General features: G+C 35.9%; 7 non-coding genes across 7 annotated transcripts; 3 read left to right on the top strand and 4 right to left on the bottom strand.

Moving 5' to 3' along the window:
• The first annotated feature begins 8,011 nt into the window (after positions 1-8,011).
• On the top strand, positions 8,012-8,223 carry LOC113368520. The gene has a single exon (XR_003366427.1). It is a non-coding gene; the product is annotated as a small nucleolar RNA U3 (small nucleolar RNA).
• Positions 8,224-9,552: 1,329 nt separating this feature from the next.
• Trnag-ucc lies at positions 9,553-9,624 on the bottom strand. Its single transcript has one exon. It is a non-coding gene; the product is annotated as a tRNA-Gly (tRNA).
• Positions 9,625-10,336: 712 nt separating this feature from the next.
• Positions 10,337-10,408, bottom strand: Trnag-ucc. The gene has a single exon. It is a non-coding gene; the product is annotated as a tRNA-Gly (tRNA).
• Positions 10,409-10,632: 224 nt separating this feature from the next.
• Positions 10,633-10,773, bottom strand: LOC113368526. Its single transcript, XR_003366432.1, has one exon. It is a non-coding gene; the product is annotated as a U4 spliceosomal RNA (small nuclear RNA).
• A 384-nt stretch (positions 10,774-11,157) lies between these two features.
• Trnar-ucu lies at positions 11,158-11,230 on the bottom strand. The gene has a single exon. It is a non-coding gene; the product is annotated as a tRNA-Arg (tRNA).
• Positions 11,231-16,293: 5,063 nt separating this feature from the next.
• LOC113368521 lies at positions 16,294-16,505 on the top strand. Its single transcript, XR_003366428.1, has one exon. It is a non-coding gene; the product is annotated as a small nucleolar RNA U3 (small nucleolar RNA).
• Positions 16,506-16,729: 224 nt separating this feature from the next.
• On the top strand, positions 16,730-16,803 carry Trnan-guu. Its single transcript has one exon. It is a non-coding gene; the product is annotated as a tRNA-Asn (tRNA).
• Positions 16,804-18,215: the final 1,412 nt, after the last annotated feature.

The following is an 18,215-nucleotide window of genomic DNA, read 5'->3' as shown; positions in this document are numbered from 1 at the left end:
CCGCTTTGACCCGCACGATGGTGTTTGTACTTGGGCTGCTCGCTCACTACTGACAGTTTATTGTCTAAGATGGCCTCACACACGCCGTGTTTACACAAAACAGCAGCAAATCCGCTTTGACCCGCACGATGGTGTTTGTACTTGGGCTGCTCGCTCACTACTGACAGTTTATTGTCTAAGATGGCCTCACACACGCCGTGTTTACACAAAACAGCAGCAAATCCGCTTTGACCCGCACGATGGTGTTTGTGCTTGGGCTGCTTGCTCACTACTGACAGTTTATTCAGACAGTTTCTTAATAATATTTATAACTTCCGCAACAGTTACTATCTCTATTTTGTGATTTTTGTTATAAGTATTGTTTATATATTGCCTTACACTGGAACTAACAGTCTGTTCAAAAGCATTTTGGGTAATAGAAAGATTGTACTGATGTGCTAATTCGAAGTTAGATGCTAAAATTTCGGCCTTTTGTTCGGGTGTTGTTGCAAAGTTATTGGAATTTGTATGTAAATATGGTATCGGAGCAAAAGTTTGGGTCAGTATTTTTGCAGTGTACCAAATTTTATTTGGATAATAGTTAATATTTGTTAGTTTATCAGCCCATATAGTGATTATTCTAGTAAGCCAGTTTAAATGTTCTTTGAGGAACGTGGCACCTGATTTTTGCCACAACTTTTTAATTTGATTTTTTAATTTAATTTTGGATATAATTTCCAAAGGTAAACTAATTGTTTGCGTTGAAGTGGACTTTCGCAATGGAATGGTTTTACTTATGGCATCAGTAATAGTAGTTGTTAGGTGTTCTACAGCTTGATCTATACCAGTGATTCCCAAAGTGGGCGCCAGCGCCCCCTTGGGGGCGCTTCGGCCATTCTGGGGGGCGGTGATGGGTTTTGGTGTATTTAGGGGGCGATGCTTAGTTGTAAGGGGCGTTTAAGGCACAAAACTAAAAAAATATAATATTAATATTATATATAAATAAATGATTAAAATTAACACTGAATTATATAAAGATAATATTTTAGTTAAAGTTATTCAAACATATCTGCATGGGTGTATTAGTAAATACATCCGTTTTAAAACTGTGCACCGCCAATTCTTGTTTCGCAAAAGGTTTAATGAAAAGAATGGTTCATACGTTTTTTCGTGTGTAGATAATTTGTATAACTTTTCAAAAGCGTGTAACTTTACCAAATTTTGTAAGAGATTCTAAGAGATTTTTTTAAGAGATTCTGTAAGATTGGCGGATATATGATCATTATTTGTCGTGCTATTAATTATATTTCTCTGATATCTACCCGTAACTGTCCACTTGAATGCCGCGTTTTGTAAAATAGATTTATCGGGGCCTAGTATAATTCTTTCGTTACCTAAAATTTCACAAAACCATATTTATTTCGCGCGGAATATTTAAGTGCGAATCCAAAAGTTTTAATATATTTTCGTAAGCACAAAGGCATTTATATTTTTTGCAAATGTACCATCTTCATTAAATATTTCTAAATTTGTAAAATTATTCTATTTAGTCCAACAACACCGTGGAACTTGGCTTCTTGATTGAGATTTAACGCATAATTTTTGGAATAGCGATTTTGATATTGTATTAGTTTCCGAGTCTAAATTCACTATTGCTTGAATTTTAATGCGACTCTCTTTATTACTTTTTGCGAACAAATTTACCGTAGGTACGAGCGCACACCCCGTCATTCCCTTTCCTTCACATTAAAATTATAATCGAAATATATCGATTGGCTTCTAAATTTTTAAAATCGATTTATGCGTTTTCAAGCAAACATCGTTGAAAGTTCTAATTTTGACAAACGCCATAAAAACGATACCAATTTTTGCAAACTTTGACGAATTTTCAAAATTTAACTTGTCGTAGGACCGTAATATTTTAGTATGATCTATAAGACTGTGGCATCTAGGGGCCGTTCAAGTATTACGTAAGCACTATAGGGGGGCGGGGGGGTTATTGATTTCTTATTTTGGGTGATATTTTGGTGACAGCTTTGCTTACTATTGCTGACAAAGGGGGATGAGCGGGTAAATGATTGTACTAAATCTGCTTACGTAATACTTGAACAATCAAAAAAAAACAAAAATTGTCTAAAAAATTACTACTACTTATATTAAAAAAAACACTTTATTACAAGAAAACGGCCTGGCCGAACATTACCAAAAACTAATCAGGTCGATTCCCAACCAATATGTTTCGAACAGTTTTTGAATTTTCAAAATCGATTCAAAATTGCGGGCTAAAACGTGGACGAAATTTTTTTCACTTTTCTGCAATTCACAAAGAAACTGTTTGGCCGATCGTCGGACAAAACTGAGAAACGTTAGTCCTCATCGAGATACATCGAATGGCTTTTAAATTTTTCAAATCGGTCCAGCCATTTTTGAGAAAACGAAGAGTTACGAGTTGTTGGTCTCATTCGATTCAGAATGGCTTGAAACGTCGAGAAAATATAAAATCAGCGAATCTGATTTTTTGATGAAAACGAACTTTTCCTTCGGAAAGTTTGTAAGGGGCGCTGAGTAACATTTTTTCTGGAAAGGGGGCGGTAGGTGAAATAAGTTTGGGAATCACTGATCTATACTATCATTGTTGTCGATTTGTCTGTTGTGACATATATTAGCATTTATTATTTTCTTATAGAGCAGCCAATTGGCTTTATTATAATCTAAAACATTCTTGTAGGATTGAGGATTGTCGTCAAGTGGGTTAAAAATACTTATAAGAACTGGATTATGATCTGAGTTAAATAAAGATTTGGTTATAGGTTCAGAAAGAATAGATAGGTTTTTTGTAAGAGTTAAATCTATTGTACTATGGTCTTGATTTGGTATCGCAGAAAATCTAGTTGGAGTCTGAGGAAAATGTAGTTGAATGGTATTATGGTTTTTGTTTAAGTACTTAAATAGTTTGAGTCCATTTGTATTATTATATTTACAATTCCACATTATGTGTTGCGCATTAAAATCACCAGCTACAATAACTCTTGGATTTAAGTTAAATATTTTATGTAAGTCTGCATGCAATAGTTTTGCAGAAGGAACATATATGGAGACAATAGTTATTTTACGTCCTCTATTGAACACATTCATAGCAGTGATTTCAGAGTGTTTTACAGATAGTAACGGTAGTTCTTCATGTCTGATACAAGCTTTTATAAATATTGTCGTACCACCCCATCATGTCATGTTTCTGTCATTCCGGTATATTTTGTAGTCGTTCATGTATAATTTGTCAGTGGGTTTTAAGTGAGTCTCATTTATTAATACGATGTCTAAGTCCATTGTAACGATCGTTTGTCTGAGTTCATCAATGTTATTTTTCATTCCATTTGAATTAAAAAAACATTATTTTTATTCCATACTTGTCAATTTGGGCATTTAGTAAGAAAGTTTAAAATTGTAGTATATTTTTCATTGTATGTCATGTTAGTATTTATAGTCTTTGTAAGTGCATAAAGTTCCCTGAAAATTTTTATTACCTCAGGATCTGAAAAAAGCAACTTGATTTGACTAACTGCAGCAAAAATGCCCTCGGTGGAGTTAAAATCAGGATCTTGATTCGATGAAAATGATGGTGTACTTCTTTGTTCAGTATTAGCTTGAAATTTTGGTAGTTCCATCTGGATAGTGTGTCTGGCATCTCTCGGCTTCAGCGTTTCAAAATAGCTTTTTGTCATAGGTTTAGGTTCAATGGCTGCATGAATCTGTTATTTTTAGCCTTGTAATTTAGTAAGGATGTACACTTTGAATAGTTTGCTGGGTGATAGTCTTTACAAATGACGCACTGAGGCTTTTCTTCTGATGATTTTTGGCAGCAACCAGGAGGATGTGCTTTTGGGCATTTAATGCATCTATATTTCGGGAAATTTAGCACCCAAGAACATCACCGTAACAGATCCAAAGATTCCACCTATCATCGTCAAAGGCCAGCTGGATTTAAAAGTGATCAAATATATCAAAGATACGACGAAAATAATATTCAGGACCCAATATTTAAAACCCCAATTACACAAAATTTTCGCCGATACGATTGCAGATCACGAAAAATTAAAAAGCATACTAAGGGATTGTGATTTTCAATTTTACACCTATACTATGCAGCACGACATCCCTAAGAAAATCACTATCACTGGCCTAAATCCAGACATGACTGAAACGGTGGTTCTAGAAGAGCTGAAAGCCAAGGGCATTAAGGTAAAGCAGGTGGTCCAAATTAAGAAGAAGGAATCGGACGGCAGTCAGCGCAAACTCCCTATATATATTGTCCTTCTAGATAAGGAACAAGAGATGGCCAAACTAAAGGAAATAAACAATATAGAAGGGCATATATTCAAATGGGAGAGTTACAGGCCACTAAATAAGACTATACAGTGCCACAAGTGCCTGAACTTCGGCCATACCTCGTACACGTGCGACATGCGGTATAGGTGCATAAAATGCACGAACGTGCACCCACCGGGAGTGTGCACGAAGCCACCAACCGAGGACCCGAAATGCGTGAACTGCCAAGAGAACCACCCGGCTAACTACTCACAATGCCCAGCTCTAATTAACTATAGAGCAAAAAGGGATAAAGATGCGCAAAAGAGACACCAAACATACAGGCCAGCGCCAACACCCGCGCCGCTGACGAGGAGCTTCTCGTCAGCTTTAAAACCCACCAACGATGGCCATAACAACAGATCTGCGTTTCCTGAACTCCCGGTACCATCATCACCACGAACACAGCCGGCCTCCCAGTATCCATCGCCGAAGATCCAGCCAGCACCAGAACCGATCCAGCCAGCATCCTCACGAATCCGGCCTACCACCAGCCAGTCCGATCCAGACCTGAGTACACCGGAGGGACTATTTACTGTTATGGGCGAGATCAGGAAGTTCTTCGCGGATCCCGAGGTAAGACAAATTTTCAGTGAGCTTTATAAACTGACAAAGACATTGAACACAAATATGACTTACAATGACAAATACACAACCATACTTAACTTTTTAACGGCATGCCCATAAAGCATGCACGCGACATACACATAATGTACTTCAACTCCAACGGACTCAAAAACAACGTAAGCGAACTGAAATAGACTATAACAAAATATGACTTGGACATTGTACTAATTAACGAGACACACCTGAAACCTACGGACAGACTTTACATCAACAACTACAAAGTATACAGGAACGACAGACCGACAAATTCACGCGGATGGGGAGGCACTGCAATATTGATCAAGTCTAATATCAGACACGAGCAAGTGCCAAACCTGACAGCGGGCGGTTCTGAAATAACAACTATTAATGTATACAAAAGGGGTCACAAAGTGACTATAATATCGATTTACATCCCGGCAAGCGGACTGCAACTGACGGACCTACAAAACCTACTTGACTCAAACACACACGTCTTAATGGCAGGAGACTTTAACGCGCAACACACATCATGGAACTGCAACTACAACAACGCGAACGGAATCCGACTCTACGAATATCTGACGGAACACAACACCACGGACGCACAACTACACTATCCTGACACGCCGACCAGATACGCTACCGTACAGACACACCATCACAGCACAATCGATCTGGCCTTGACAAAAAACCTTCACATAACATCCGAACCCATAACTAGAACACTTTTCAACTCTGATCATAACCCTGTTTTTATGACTATCTCTGACAGACTCGACGTCGACAATACTCCAGAACGCAACATTTTGGATTATTCCAGAGCCAACTGGCCACTTTTTAGAGAAATTATTACAGACAATATACGACACACGATACCCATAGAGACCAATACAGACATAGAGGAGGCTGTGACACATCTGACACGGACGATCACGGACACGATCCAACACATAATACCGCTGCGACACGCAAATACATCCACATTTGACACGCTTCCTCAACAAATATTAGTAAAAATTAAATTAAAGAACAATATAAAGAAACTGTGGCAACGTACTGATGACAGACTACTAAAGGAACACGTAAACAGACTGACAAAAATTATTCATAATGAGATACGTGAGCATCGGAATGACACTTGGACTAAAAAACTAGAAACCATCAACACTGACCCGCACAAAGTTTGGCAAACAGCCAAAAGACTGACGAGGAAAACAACACCTATCCCGCCACTTAAACTACCTGACAACAACTACGCCACGACACCAGCAGACAAAGCAGAAATTTTAGCAACACACTTTGAAAACATACACAGACAAAACGCCGACATGTCCAACGCAGACTTAAGACGAGACGTACGCAATTCTATTCAAAATTTTACTGAACAATTTAACGACAAAGACCTACGAATAGACCCTGCCACAGTTTCAGAAATAAAGTTGACCATCAGAAAACTACCGAACAGGAAAGCACCCGGACCGGACGGACTACAAAATATAATACTGAAACAACTACCAACGAACGCATACATACTAATCACACGACTGGTTAACCGTATAATGGCCAAAGGCCACTTTCCTGCTTCATGGAAAACATCGACCATATTTCCTATCCTGAAGCCGAGGAAACAGCCAGACTCTCCGCAAAATTACAGACCAATCAGCCTCCTCAATACAATGAGCAAAGTCACCGAAAAGATTCTGCTCAAACGCATCAACAGACACATCAGACGAAACAAGATTATACCAGACACACAGTACGGCTTTAAGGAACAGCACTCTACGTTACATCCACTGACAAAACTAATAGAAAACACTGTACTCAACTTCAATAGACGAAACCATACCGGATTGGTGTTGCTCGATTTTGAGAAGGCTTTTGACACCATCTGGATGGACGGACTGATACACAAATTCATAACCCTTAACTTTCCACCATACATCACAAAACTACTCCATTCTTACCTTGCAGACCGTAATTTCACAGTTCAAGTAGACAACACACCCTCGACGATTAAACAAGTGACAGCGGGAGTGCCGCAGGGCTCGATCCTGGGACCGTCCTTGTTTAACGTCTACATCCACGACATGCCCACCGACGCCGACACAACGCTACTGACATTTGCTGACGACACTGCCATTTACAGATCATCACGATCACCAACTCTACTGACTACAAAAATACAAAGTCATATAGACGCCCTGACTGATTACACGGAAAAATGGCAAATTAAAATTAATCATTCTAAAACAGAAGCAATTTTCTTTACAAAAAGCCGTTGGTCCATTACACTTACTGACTTGACAAAACTAAAGGTAATGGGCCATGAAGCTGAGTGGTCCAAGGAAGTCAAATACCTTGGCGTAACCTTGGACTATAGACTCAGCTTCACAAAACATACGAATACAAAAATTGGACAGGCTTACGGGATGATGAATCTACTGAGACCCCTTTTGAACCACAACAGCCCGCTAAGCGTGAAAAACAAGCGGACACTTTACTTGACACTCATAAGACCGTTACTGACATACGCCGCTCCGGCATGGAACGCGACAACCAAGACCAACAGACGGAGACTACAAATAGCACAGAACAAAGCACTGAGACTAGTACTCGACAAATCAAGAGACCCACTGACGAGACACTACTACCCAACAAAATATTTACACAAACAGACAGACATACCGACTATACTGGAACACATAAAAAAGCTCACTGAAAATTTCTACCAGAAATGTAGGGATCACGATAACAGTACCATCCGAGCATTAGGCCAATACACTTCAGAAATGATTTGGTACGGGAAGTATGCCATGCCTAACTACCTGATCGAGCCCGAAGTAAATACATAAGCCATAAAACACTGACAATAGAATTTTTTTTTAGGAGAAAAACTTTTCTCCTTTTTTTTGTTCTTGTGAAATAATAATAATAAAATACTGTATAAATATAATGTAATATAAAACTATACATTTTTGGGTAGAATACCTAAAGGTAGAAAAACCCACATTTAATTCAATGTATGTACCGAAATAATGAATAAATTTTTTTCTGTCTGTCTGTCTGTCTGTCTGTCGGCAAGATCATACTTCACAGGATCATTTCTGTAGTATGTCTTCATAATCTCTTCACTCAAATGTGGAGTTGATGCGACCTCGAAGATGATTTGTAGCTTCGCACTCTGAGCGTGAGAAAGATGTTGAACTTCGTTTGGAGTTCGATCATCATCGATGACCGTTCGCCAAAGTTCTTTGTGAATTTTGGTCATGGGTGTGATGCATTCTGAGAGGTATCTTTCTAAACATCATATATTATGTTATCGGCATCCCAAAAACAACCACAATATTGCGTTTCTGATATTTTTAAATTATTAATATTTAAACCGAAAGGTTAGAGGTTCAAGCCCACTTGGGGCGTAAAATAAGTATTGTTTATACCCATTATTGTTCAATTATTATAATTAATGTTTATGCTATATATCGTTTACTCCTTCAATCATCAACGATACGACAGTTCGGCTGTTAACCGAAAGGTTGGTGGTTCGTGCCCACCCGGGGGCGTAAAATACTTATTATTTGTACCCTGGAATATTCAATGAATATTGTTCATACCAAATAGTATTTGATGATGATATTGTTCCTCATATATGTAGTTTACCCCTACTATTGTCAGTGACACGACAAGACCTTCCGTGGCGCAATTGGCTAGCACGTTCGGCTGTTAATCAAAAAGTTGGTGGATCGGGCCCACATGGGGACGTACAATAATTTTGATTTATACCCTTTGTTGTTCAATAATTATAATTATTATTTATGCTTTATATACTTTGCTCCTTCTATTATCGGTAGCACAATAAGAGGCTCCGTGGCGCAACAGCCTAGCGCGTTCGGCTGTTAACCAAAAGTTGGTGGTTTGAGCCGACTGCTTAACACTTTTGCCTCAATTCTATAGTAACAACTCAGCAGTTGAATAATTTTGAGTTAATATAATTTTTTTCTACCCATATTGAACCTTGCATTTAATATTAACAAGGTGCAACAAAAGTAAAAAAGTTGATTCCGTCGGCCCGGAATCGAGCCAGGATCAACAGCTTGGAAAGCAACTATTCTGACCATTACAACACCGACGCCTAATATATAGCATTTAATTATGATGTAATATCTTAAAGTTGTAACTTGATATGAAAAAATGCTGACCACCTACGCTTATCATTTTTGCCTCAGTTGTATAGTAACAACTCAGCAGTTGAATAATTTTGAGTCGGTTTAATTTTGTTTCTACCCATATTGAATCTTGCATTTAATATTGACAAGGAGCAACAAGAAAGTAATAAATGTGATTGCGTCGGCCGGGAATCGAACCCGGATCAACTGCTTAGAAGGCAACTACGCTAACCGTTACACCACCAACTACCATATTGTATTCAATTATGTTGTAATATCTTATAGTTGTAACTTACTAAGTTGACATTAAAAAATGGTGATCATTACACCACCTACGCTTATCATTTTTGCCAACTCAGCAGTTGAATAATTTTGAGTCGGTTTAATTTTGTTTCTACCCATATTGAACCTTGCATTTAATATTGACAAGGAGCAACAAGAAAGTAATAAATGTGATTGCGTCGGCCGGGAATCGAACCCGGATCAACTGCTTGGAAGGCAACTATGCTGACCACTACACCACCGACGCGTTGCATGTTGCATTCAATTATGGTGTAATATCTTTTAGTTGTAAGTTATTAAGTTCATACAATCAAAAATTGATATTTTATTTTTGAATCAATGTTCAATTATTATAATTAATATTTATGCTATATGTCGTTTACTGCTACAATTATTGTTTATGCCCATTATTGTTCCAATGGTTATAATTATTGTTTATGCTATATATACTTTACTCCTACTTTTATTAACAGCACGACAAGATCCTCCGTGGCGCAACAGCCTAGCGCGTTCGGCTGTTAACCAAAAGGTTGGTGGTTCGAGCCAACTGCTTAATACTTTTGCCTCAATTCTATAGTAACAACTCAGCAGTTGAATAATTTTGAGTTGGTATAATTTTTTTTCTACCCATATTGAACCTTGTATTTAATATTAACAAAGTGCAACAAAAGTAAAAAAGTTGATTCCGTCGGCCTGGAATCGAGCCAGGATCAACAGCTTGGAAGGCAACTATGCTGACCATTACACCACCGACGCCTAATATATAGCATTTAATTATGATGTAATATCTTAAAGTTGTAACTTAATATTAAAAAATGGTGATCATTACACCACCTACGCTTATCATTTTTGCCTCAGTTGTATAGTAACAACTCAGCAGTTGAATAATTTTGTTTCTACCCATATTGAATCTTGCATTTAATATTGACAAGGAGCAACAAGAAAGTAATAAATGTGATTGCGTCGGCCGGGAATCGAACCCGGATCAACTGCTTGGAAGGCAACTATGCTAACCGTTACACCACCAACTACCAAATTGTACTCAATTATGGTGTAATATCTTATAGTTGTAACTTATAAGTTCATACAATCATATAAAATTGATATTTTATTTTTGAATCACATATTTATTTTTGACATGGAGCAACCAGAAACATATGAAAAAAAATTTAACACACATTTGCTTAAGATTCCACATGACCAAATTATTGACATTGAATATTATTGAATTATATATGACAAAGGAATTTTAGGAGTCCATCCGGACTCTCCAAAAATTGCCATAGCCCACGGTATTTCACGTGGTCTCGGCGGGTTATTGGTAAAAGTTTTCAACCAGCAATAATCGCACCTCGGATGAACCTCATTGGTTACGATATCGCCACTGCGCAATGCTAACAGACGGGGCAGTATGGAGGGATTATATCCTTACATGCGCAGTACACGCAGCGAGTGTTAAGGGTTCTTAAGGCTGGTATCAAATGTTGAAATTATCAATTGCCATATAAAGCTTAGTTGCACTATCCACTGCGCCAGTGGTAATAAACTAACTGATAAAGTTTATTGCAAGTTTTTGTATGTAGACAGCAAATTGCCAAGACATCACAAATAATTTCTTGTAATCATTTGATATTTCCGTGAAAATTCAAGCCACAAAATTTAGATCAAAATTCTAACGCATAAAGGGCTATAGTTTATTGTAATTTTTAGTGAAATTAATTATCATTTGCAAAAGTGAACTATACAATATATGGTCATTAAACAATACAGTTTTATGAAACATCCCTTGTGGGGATCGAACCCACGACCTTTGGATTAGAAGTCCAACGCGCTATCCACTGCGCCAAAGGGACCTCAGCCCGACAAAAATTTTTGTTTACATTGTTTATTAAATATTATATCTGATATTGACATAGTGTAAAAAAAAACTTACAGATATATGTTATTAATTAGGTATAATAATAATCCGTTATTTTGTTCATGAACTACATATTTGTTAGTGACATGGAACCACAACGTCGGCCCAGAATCGAACCCGGATCAAGTGATTGGAAGGCAACTATGCTGACCATTGCACCACCAACGCTTAGCAATTTTACCTCCATTCTGTCGTAGCATCTCAGTAGTTGTATAACCTTGAATTAATATTATTTTGGACCTTTGATTACCGGCGAGGGCGTAAAATATTTACATTTTGATCAAAAGCAAATTGATCAGCCAAAATACTTGAAAAAAAAATGTAATTTTTCTACTAATACAATATGTGATACACTACATATCAAAAGACACTTAGACATGGTGAACTGATAAAACTCCACACAAAATTCACTGCGTATTGGTACTCTTTGTGAGTATGTTTATTTGATCTCTAGATGGACTTGTCTCATTTAAACCGACATATGCCATTTGATAAGTTACCTCAAAAAATAGTTCAGGAATAGCTTGGCTCGGTGTGAAGCATTCTGTCGGCAAGAGAAGAGAAGAGCTGAGCTGGAAGGCGGTTACGAAGAGACTCGGAGTAGAGAGCTGATAGCTGTAGCTGACTTGTATCGTTTCTGAAGTATACGACCCGGAAGTACAAGAGTATAGTGAAATTTAAAGTTATTAGAAGCTAGTTTATTTTGAAGAATATTTTGTAAGTATTATTACAAGAAGATAAACAATATCTATAGTCAGGTGGGTGTCCCCACCACAGAGTTTCCTAGGCATAAGCCTAGGAAATCTATAAAATGACTAGAAATCAAAAATAGTAAACCAACAATGGTACGAAGTAAAAAGAATAAAAAAGAGAACAGGTTCCAGTCACTTACTGACCGGAGTGATATGGATACTGATCTTGAACTTGAAGAATTTACAAAAGTTAAGTCAAGAAAGCGTGGCCAAAAACAGAAAACAATGGAAGTCATACAGGGGAATAATGACACGAAACCTATAGCAGAAAAGGTACCACCAATAATAGTAAAACATAACTTAGACCTCAGGGCTATAAACTACATCAGAGACGTTACGAAAGTTAATTTTACTATACAATATATTAAAACGCATACCCATAAAATAAGACACTAGTAGATCATAACAAGATAAAGAGTACATTAAGAGATTGCAGTTACCAATTTTATACGTATTCCACTGAAGAAACAACAAAGAAAATCACACTAACAGGCTTACATCCAGCAATTACTGAATTAGAGGTATTTGAATTACTGAGTGTACGACGTATTCTTGTGCAAAAGGTCATACAATTAAAGAAAACCTATTCTGATGGACAAAAACATAATCTACCAATTTATGCTTGACAAATCGCAAGACATGTCAAAAGTAAAAGAAATAACAAACTTAAATGGTCACATTATTAAATGGGAAATGTATAAGCCAAATTTCAAAATCCTACAATGTCATAAATGTTTAAGTTTTGGACATACGTCTTACTCGTGTGATATGAAATATAGATGCATTAAATGCACAAAAGCACATTCTCCTGGCTGCTGCCAAAAATTATCAGAAGAAAAGCCCCAGTGCGTTAACTGTAAAGACTATCACCCAGCAAACTATTCAAAGTGTACATCCTTACTGAATTACAAGGCTAAAAAACAACAGATTCATGCAGCCATTGAACCTAAACCTATGACAAGAAGCTATTCTGAAACGCTGAAGCCGAGAGATGCCAGACACACTGTCCAGATGGAACTACCAAAATTCCAAGCTATTCCTGAACAAAGAAGTATACCATCAACTTCATCGAATCAAGATCTTGATTTTAACTCCACCGAGGGCATTTTTGCTGCAATAAGACAAATCAAGTTGCTTTTTCAGATCCTGAGGTAATAAAAATTTTCAGGGAACTTTATGCACTTACAAAGACTATAAATACTAACATGACATACAATAAAAAATATACTACAATTTTAAACTTTCTTACTAAATGCCCATAATTGACAAGTATGGTATAAAAATAATGTTTTTCAATTCAAATGGAATAAAAAATAACATTGATGAACTCAGACAAACGATCGTTACAATGGACTTAGACATCGTATTAATAAATGAGACTCACTTAAACCCACTGACAAATTATACATGAACGACTACAAAATATACCGGAATGACAGAAACATGACAGGATGGGTGGGTACAGCAATATTTATAAAAGCTTGTATCAGACATGAAGAACTACCGTTATTATCTGTAAAACACTCTGAAATTACTGCTCTAAATGTGTTCAATAGAGGACGTAAAATAACTATTGTCTCCATATATGTTCCTTCTGCAAAACTATTGCATGCAGACTTACATAAAATATTTAACTTAAATCCAAGAGTTATTGTAGCTGGTGATTTTAATGCACAACAATAATGTGGAATTGTAAATATAATAACACAAACGGACTCAAACTATTTAAGTACTTAAACAAAAACCATGATACCATTCAACTACATTATCCTCAGACTCCAACTAGATTTCCTGCGATACCAAATCAAGACCATAGTACAATAGATTTAGCCCTTACAAAAAAATCTATCTATTCTTTCTGAACCTATAACCAAATCTTTATTTAACTCAGATATAATCCAGTCTTTATAAGTATCTCTAACCCACTTGACGACAATCCTCAATCCTACAAAAATGTTTTAGATTATAATAAAGCCAATTGGCTGCTCTATAAGAAAATAATAAATGATAATATATGTCACAACAGACAAATCGATAACAATGATAGTATAGATCAAGCTGTAAAACACCTAACAGCTACTATTACTGATGCCATAAGTAAAACCATTCCATTGCGAAAGTCCACTTCAACACAAACAATTAGTTTACCTTTGGAAATTATATCCAAAATTAAATTAAAAAATCAAATTAAAAAGTTGTGGCAAAAATCAGGTGCCACGTTCCTCAAAGAACATTTAAACAGGCTTACTAGAATAATTACTGAGGACATTAGGGTTTATCGTAATAAAATATGGGCTGATAAACTAACAAATATTAACTATTATCCAAATAAAATTTGGTACACTGCAAAAAGACTGACCCAAACTTTTGCTCCCATACCATATTTACATACAAATTCCAATAACTTTGCAACAACGCCCGAACAAAAGGCCGAAATTTTAGCATCTAACTTCGAATTAGCACATCAGTACAATCTTTCTATTACTCAAAATGCTTTTGAACAGACTGTTAGTTCCAGTGTAAGACAATATATAAACAATACTTATAACAAAAATCACAAAATAGAGATAGTAACTGTTGCGGAAGTTATAAATATTATTAAGAAACTGACTAATAAGAAAGCTCCAGGACCAGATGGTATACAGAACTTAGCAGTTAAACAGTTACCTATTAAAGCTATTATTCTACTTACACGAATAACAAATAAAATTTTTACAAATGGATATTTTCCTGTGTCATGGAAATGTTCTAATGTGGTACCAATATTAAAGCCAGGAAAACAACCAAATCTACCACAAAGCTACAGACCTATAAGTCTATTAAATACAATAAGCAAAATAGTTGAAAAATTACTGCTTGTTCGATTTAATAAATTTTTAAGTGTTAATAACATCATACCAGAAACGCAATATGGTTTCAAACATGGGCATTCAGTTCTGCATCCACTAGCACAGCTAGTTGAAAATACTGTACTAAATTTTAACAAAAAGACACACACTGGTCTTGTACTAATAGATTTTGAAAAAGCTTTCGATACAATTTGGACAGATGGACTGTTGTATAAATTAATAAATTTACAATTTCCACATTACATAACAAGAGTCATAATTTCATATCTTAAAGATCGTACATTTCAAGTTCAAGTAAATAATAATCTTTCAAATCCTAAACGTATAGTAGCTGGAGTGCCTCAGGGATCCTTGCTAGGACCAACATTGTTTAACACATATATATATGATATCCCTACTGACAGCAAAACAAATACATTAACATTTGTGGACGATACTGCTGTGTTCACATCATCAAAATCAGTAGCGATGATAGCTAACAAGCTACAAAATCACATAGATAATATAGCAAAATATGCAGAAAAATCTCACATAAAAGTAAATCCCATAAAAACAGAAGCAATAATTTTTTGGAAAGGAAATAAGTTGAAAGAAAAGCCTATAGAAATAAAAATTTCAGGACAATAAATTAAATGGACAGATGAAGTTAAGTACCTAGGAGTAACACTTGACAGGAAACTTAACTTCAATACACATATAAAAAAGAAATTGGCGCAAACATATGGGCTTCTAAATCTTTTAAGACCATTATTGAACACAAAGAGTGTATTAAATATGCGTAATAAAAGAAGAATATATCTAACGTTGATCAGGCCATGTCTGATGTATGCTGCCCCAATATGGAACATGACAAATTAAAAAACTACAAATTTTACAAAACAAATCACTGAGACTAATACTGAACCTGATAGGTGACCCAACTACCGGACACTACTACTCAACAAAGCTCTTACACGAACAAGCAGACATACCGACTGTGATTAACCACATTAAGAAAATGACGGAAAACTTCTACGAAAATGCAAAGACCATACCAATAATAATATTAAACCCTCGGACAGTACACGCCTGACATCATATGGTACGGCAAATATCCAATGCCAACTACATTCTGGACAACACAAATAAGAGTATCTAATAATTTAAAGAATGTAAATTAAATATATATTTTAAGATTGTGATTTTTTTGAAGAATTTTTCGATCTTTCTTTTTTTTCGATCACAAACCATTATTTTTATTTTTAAACAAAATGTATAATTTAAAGTGGATAGATTGTAGTATTAAATAAGAGTAAAATACTTTTAGTAGTAAACTCATAAATCATGGTTATTGTATATTATATTGTAATATATTGTAATAAAACAGAAATAAACTAAAAAAAAAAAAATCTGTCGGCAAGATCATACTTCACAGGATCATTTCTGTAGTATGACTTCACAATCTCTTCACTTAAATGTGGAGTTGATGCGACCTCGAAGATGATTTGTAGCTTCGCACTCTGAGCGTGAGAAAGATGTTGAACTTCGTTTGGAGTTCGATCATCATCGATGACCGTTCGCCAAAGTTCTTTGTGAATTTTGGTCATGGGTGTGATGCATTCTGAGAGGTATCTTTCTAAACATCATATATTATGTTATCGGCATCCCAAAAACAACCACAATATTGCGTTTCTGATATTTTCAAATTATTAATATTTAAACCGAGAGGTTGGAGGTTCAAGCCCACTTGGGGCGTAAAATAAGTATTGTTTATACCCATTATTGTTCAATTATTATAATTAATGTTTATGCTATATATCGTTTACTCCTTCAATCATCAACGATACGACAGCAGCCTCCGTGGCGCAATTGGCTAGCGCGTTCGGCTGTTAACCGAAAGGTTGGTGGTTCGTGCCCACCCGGGGGCGTAAAATACTTATTATTTGTACCCTGGAATATTCAATGAATATTGTTCATACCAAATAGTATTTGATGATGATATTGTTCTCATATTTGTAGTTTACCCCTACTATTGTCAGTGACACAACAAGACCTTCCGTGGCGCAATTGGCCAGCACGTTCGGCTGTTAATCAAAAAGTTGGTGGATCGAGCCCACATGGGGACGTACAATAATTTTGATTTATACCCTTTGTTGTTCAATAATTATAATTATTATTTATATACTTTGCTTCTTCTATTATCGGTACACAATAAGATCCTCCGTGGCGCAACAGCCTAGCGCGTTCGGCTGTTAACGAAAAGGTTGGTGGTTCGAGCCAACGGCTTAACACTTTTGCCTCAATTTTATAGTATATATTTGAGTTGGTATAATTTTTTTTCTACCCATATTGAACCTTGCATTTAATATTAACAAAGTGCAACAAAAGTAAAATTTGATTCCGTCGGCCCGGAATCGAGCCAGGATCAACAGCTTGGAAGGCAACTATGCTGACCATTACACTACCGACGCCTAATATATAGCATTTATTATGATGTAATATCTTAAAGTTGTAACTCGATATTAAAAAATGCTGACCATTACACCACCTACGCTTATCATTTTTGCCTCAGTTGTATAGTAACAACTCAGCACTTGAATAATTTTGAGTCGGTTTAATTTGTTTCTACCCATATTGAATCTTGCATTTAATATTGACAAGGAGCATTCTACCTGTCCCATGCATTTTTCTGCTGGTAACAATATCTTTCATCAAAACAATTCGAAACTTTTTGATATGGCTTCATCCTCCTCAAACTACAACATTAGACAAACTTATTAAGGCGCGCACATATAAATTAGCCAGCTCTTTCAATACGATCGACGGTCTAGGTATTCAGCTTATAAATAAAACTTTCCCTCAATATCCAAACTTAGACAGAAAAAAATTCATGCTTCCCTAGTCAAACTTTTTAAAGAATTAGCTTTTTTGACATTACTGAATTTTCTCAATTTGATTTCAGTAACTATTTTCTTGCAAATCCTTATCCTTTATCTATGTAGTCTGACCATTTGATCGCCTGTACAACCATATTTTTTTTAATTTTTTGTTTGCTATTTTATAACATTTTAATTTTTACGGTTAAATGAGTTATAACTTTCAACCTTGTGCAAGAATTTTGAGCTTAACTGGTGATCAAATTGTTTAATTTAAATCACATTGTATTTATGTTTGAATGCTTTTTTTTTAGCTTTTTTTTCAGAAGCGAAATTCGTGCAGCTACTATGATTATTATAAAATTACTATCCTTTTAATATTAAACTATGAATAAGCTTGACAAGAGCCTGAAATAATATCTATTATTATTGACTACGCTTGCTTATGAATACATGAATAAATA

Source organism: Ctenocephalides felis, unplaced genomic scaffold (genome assembly GCF_003426905.1).
Source record: "Ctenocephalides felis isolate EL2017-DRISC unplaced genomic scaffold, ASM342690v1 CF-g0.4_SCAFFOLD_01170, whole genome shotgun sequence".
Taxonomy (NCBI): domain Eukaryota; kingdom Metazoa; phylum Arthropoda; class Insecta; order Siphonaptera; family Pulicidae; genus Ctenocephalides; species Ctenocephalides felis.
The sequence above is the reverse complement of the archived record's forward strand: the minus strand, read 5'-3'. Positions and strand labels throughout refer to the sequence as shown.